Source organism: Oreochromis niloticus, linkage group LG6 (genome assembly GCF_001858045.2).
Source record: "Oreochromis niloticus isolate F11D_XX linkage group LG6, O_niloticus_UMD_NMBU, whole genome shotgun sequence".
Lineage (NCBI taxonomy): Eukaryota > Metazoa > Chordata > Actinopteri > Cichliformes > Cichlidae > Oreochromis > Oreochromis niloticus.
Genome location: NC_031971.2, coordinates 4,211,561 through 4,216,578, shown reverse-complemented (window position 1 = coordinate 4,216,578; position 5,018 = coordinate 4,211,561). Strand labels below are relative to the sequence as shown.

Genomic DNA, 5,018 nt, shown 5'->3' with positions numbered 1-5,018 from the left:
TCTTTCTGAGTTAACTTCAATAATTAATTCCTCCAAACCATCAACGTGTCTTTTAGACCCCATTCCTACAAAACTGCTCAAAGAAGTCCTGCCATTAATTAATTCTTCGACCTTAAATATGATCAACCTATCTAATAATCGGCTATGTACCACAGGCCTTCAAGGTGGCTTCAGTTAAACCTTTACTTAAAAAGCATCTCTAGACCCAGCTGTCTTAGCTAATTATAGGCCAATCTCCAACCTTCCTTTCATATCAAACATCCTTGAAAGAGTAGTTGTCAAACAGCTAACAGATCATCTGCAGAGGAATGGCTTATTTGAAGAGTTTCAGTCAGGTTTCAGAGCTCATCACAGCACAGAAACAGCTTTAGTGAAGGTTACAAATGATCTTCTTATGGCCTCTGACAGTGGACTCATCTCTGTGCTTGTCCTGCTAGACCTCAGTGTAGTGTTCGATACTGTTGACCATAATATCCTATTAGAGCGATTAGAACATGCTGTAGGTATTACAGGTACTGTGCTGCAGTGGTTTGTATCATATCTATCTAATAGACTCCAATTTGTACATGTAAATGGAGAGTCCTCTTCACACACTAAGGTCAGTTATGGTGTTCCACAGGGTTCAGTGCTAGGACCAATTCTATTTTTTTTTTTTTTTTTTTTGTCATTATATCCTGATTTAATGGCAAACGATTCATGTACAGCAGAAACCTTACAAATAGAGTTTGTAGTATAAGTATATCTAAAGCACCATAACATTTATTGTGCCTTTTCTCAATAATAATGAAGGGTAAATGGTTGTATCTCTCCTCAGTGTGCAGAGGTTGAGAAGAAACGTATGCAGAGCTGCATCCACTTTATGAATCTGAAAAAGCTCAATCGACTTGCTCATATGCGTCTAAAGAAAGGCAGAGACCAAACACACGAGGTAACTCCCACGCAAGTCTCAAGCACTCTCAAGTAAAACCAAGTAACAGCTTAGGTTACGATCACTCTCTTTCATTCGCTTACTAAAAAAAGTGCTGCCTCAAATCTCCTTTGTGCTGACCTCGAAACCAAAGTTGACCACTGAGCACTTTGGTTTCCTTTTAGCACCTAACTGTAGCAGCCGCCTCTGTCAGCAATCAGAGTTTTTATGCCTTTGGATTTAGTTTGTTAGTCTTAAGACATTTTCAATTAAACTTCAGTATTGTATTATGCATCTAAAAATATTTATTTAGAGTTTGCAAGTCAAATTTAACAATCTCTCTGTCTCTCCTCAGGCAAAACAGAAAGTCGATGTGCTGCACCTTCAGCTGCAAAATCTGCTGTATGAAGTCATGCATCTTCAGAAGGAGATCAGCAAGTGTCTGGAGTTTAAGTTAGTAAAGAAAAAAGATTTCATTTAAAATTGCTCATTGGTTTTCCTAACTTGAATTTACAGAGAATAATTAGAATAGCGTTTGTTGCTTAGTAGTTCCCTTGTTTGTTTGTTTTGTTTGTTTGGTTTTTTGGGGGGGTTTTTTATTGAACTTTTAATTGCAAAGCAGGAGAACAGCAGTCACCAGCATATACATACACAGGACAAAGATGCATCTACATGTATAGCAGGACGTGGGAAGTAGAAAGAAAAACCCAACAGCAATAGTAACAAACAATGAAAAGAAAAAAAAAAGTTAACAATCGTCCCTTTGTTGCCAGGCTAAATCCCGTAAGCCCGATTTTAACCTCTGAGCAGAGGGAGTGTCCAGATGGGCCAAAAAGGGGTCCCATGTGCGATAGAAAAGGAAAGGTTTGTCCTTAAGTGCTGTGGAGAAGGCTTCCATTGGCACAGTACATATCACAGACTGTAGCCACTGGTTGACAGATGGAGCCTTATCAGAAATCCACAGTAACATAATGCACTTTCGAGCGTGGTGTAGCAGTATGTGAAGGAGATCTTTGCTGCGAAAGCCGGCAGGTAGCTCATCATTTAGTCCTAACAAGCAAGTCCTTGGACCCAAATGCAGTCGGCAATTAAATATAGAACATAGCTTATCTATGAGTGATCTCCAAAACCGTAGAATAACAGGACAGCTCCACAGACAATGAAAAAAGGAACCAACAGCAGACTGACATTTGTTACAGAGATGAGGCAAAACTGGAAACATTATGTGCCTCTTCTCAGGTGTAATATAAAGCCTATTTATAAGTTTAAACTGCCTTTCCCAAATAGAATTAGATGCCAAGGCTTTAAAAGGACGACAGCACAACTCATCCCAAGCTTCAGCATCTATAGCGCCTACATCTGATTCCCATTGGCTCTTAATTTTGTTAGAGTTATCCATTCTAAGATCAGAGAGAATGTTATAAATCTTTTTAGTGATACATTTTAGTTGGGTAGTTTTTACCATGAGTGATTCTATAGGGGAAAGACCAAACCCTCCATTAAAATCCTTCAATTTAGAAGTAATGTAGTGCTTTACCTGAAAGTACTTCAAAAAATCCTTATTGGTCAGACCAAACTTGCTTTTCAGTTGATTAAAAGTAAGAAGAGAGTTCTCATGAACAAGATCACCCACTGTATTAATCCCTTTTTGAGACCAGTCCGCAAAATCAGCCCGTAGACCAGGAAAGAAGTCAGGGTTTTCATGAATAGGAGTAAGGAGGGAGAAACAATTATAATATCCTTCCAGGCGCCTGACTTTGCGCCAAATAGAGAGCATATTCTTTAACACCATATTATCTTGTGTAAGAACTGTGGCTTTACCTGAGGAAATATATAGCAGGTTCCGCAACGGAATGCCCTTTAAAGAAGCGGACTCAGCGCTGAGGTAAATGGAATCCGGATCGTCCATAAACCATTCTGTAAGAAACTTAAACTGTGCAGCCACGAGGTATTGTGGGAGGGAGGGAGCGGCAAGACCGCCTTTCTGAACAGGTAAACAGAGAAAACTGTATCTCAATCTAGGTCTTTTCTTACGCCATATAAAAGAGATAATTGAACCATTTAATTTTGACAAATTTTTTTTGGACAGAGCAAGCGGTAACATCTGGAATAAATACAAGAGGCGAGGGAGAATATTCATCTTGACCAGATGAATACGACCTAAGAGAGACAGAGGGAGGCTGCACCACCTATCCAAGTCGCGATTGATGGTCTGAATTAGAGGGGTGTAGTTCAGACTATACATTTCTTTTAGATTCGGTGAAATCTTCACTCCTAAATAAGTGAAACCGGAGGGAGACCAACGAAAAGGCTGAGAAATGTTTGGATCAACCTCATTTAGAACAGAGGGGCATAGCCTCACTTTTAGAAAAATTGATCTTATAGCCCGAGAAGGAGCCGTATTGGGAGATTAACGAAACTAATCTAGGAATTGAGTGAGCAGGAGAATTTAGAAAAATTAAAACGTCATCTGCATAAAGTGAAATCTTATGTTGAGAATTGTTCAGAGTCCTTCAATAGCAGCATCCTTCCTAATGGCTGTGGCAAGGGGTTCCATAGCTAGGGCGAATAACAAAGGGCTCAGCGGACAGCCCTGCCGACTGCCACGTTCAGTACTGAAATTGCCCGACCTATAACCATTGGTAATCACTGCCGAAAGAGGGGAAGTATAAAGGATCTGGATCCATTTAACAAAGTTGTCACCTAAGCCAAATTCTTGAAGTGTGAAAAGAAGAAACGGCCATTCCAGACGGTCAGAGGCCTTTTCAGCATCAAGCGAGATGACTAGAGCCTCAGGGTTAAACAAAGATGAGTACTGAATAATGTTAAGTAGGCGCCTCACGCTATGTGTGGAATACCGCCCCCGTATAAAACCAGTTTGATCATTCTTAACGATCGAAGGTAGTATTGGCTCAAGACGTATAGCTAGGACCTTAGCAAATATCTTCAAATCAAGATTTAAAACAGATATAGGCCTATAGGAAGCGCATTCATCAGGAGGTTTCCCCTTCTTCAGAATTAGCGAAATATTAGCCTCCATTAAGGAGGGAGGGAGAGTGCCTGCCTCAAAAGAGGACAGAAGCATCTTACATGGGGAAGTTAAAATCTTACTGAATTTCTTAAAAAATTCCCCCGTGAACCCGTCCGGACCCGGGGCTTTGTTATTTGGAAGCATCTGAATAATTTTCAAAATTTCGCTTTGCGTTATAGGTTTACATAAATCATCCCTTTGGATTTCAGTAACTTTAGGTAAATTTAGTCCTAAGAAGAAGTGGTGCATACCTTGTTTGTATGTTGATTTAAACTGGGAGGTATATAACTGCTTATAAAAAGTTTTAAAAGTATCATTAATAATTAAATTGTCATATTTAGGTAAACCAGATGAGTCTCTAACACATGGGATATTACAACCAGCACCCTTATTATGAAGAAGATTGGCCAGATACCGGTTAGGTTTATTAGCAAACTCATATAACCTCTGCCTCATGAAGAAAAGAGATTTCTCAGCCTTTCTTGTCAGTAGTGCCTCCAAAGCCGTTTTAACCACCTGAATTTCAGTCCTTAATTGCTCAGAAGGTGATTCATTATGTTTAGCTTGCAGTTCGTGCAATTCCAGTTCTAATTTCCGTTGTTCCATCTGATTTTTCCGCTTCAGGCCTGCCGAATATGATATAATCAGCCCACGGGTGTAAGCCTTCAGGGTGTCCCAAAGCAGGCCTGGAGAAACTTCAGGGGTTGCATTGACCTTTAAAAAATGTTCAAGCTGATCATTTAAAAATATTTCGAATTTTGGGTCGTGAATCAAAAAATTGTTAAATCTCCAGTTATGAGACCGAGGGACAGGATTTAGATCACTTAGCTGAACAAAAACCGGCGCATGATCTGAAATAATAATATCGCCTATTGTACATCTCAAAATGTTTCCTAGTGATCGTTTGGGGGTGAAAACGAGATCGATTCTACTACTTGTTCTATGAACACCAGAAAAAAAAGTAAATTCTTTATCGTTGGGGTGAAGAGTCCGCCAGGTATCAACCAGATCAAGTTCGTTACAAGTATCTAACAGTGCTTTGGCCCTTGTAGACATTTGAATTTGTTTGGGAGGGGATCT

General features: G+C 39.7%; 1 long non-coding RNA gene across 1 annotated transcript; it reads left to right on the top strand.

The window, feature by feature from the left end:
- Window positions 1-693: 693 nt before the first annotated feature.
- Window positions 694-1,360, top strand: LOC112847148 (uncharacterized). The gene is made up of 2 exons (XR_003220525.1): window positions 694-928; window positions 1,263-1,360. It is a non-coding gene; the product is annotated as an uncharacterized LOC112847148 (long non-coding RNA).
- The last annotated feature ends 3,658 nt before the right edge of the window (window positions 1,361-5,018 follow it).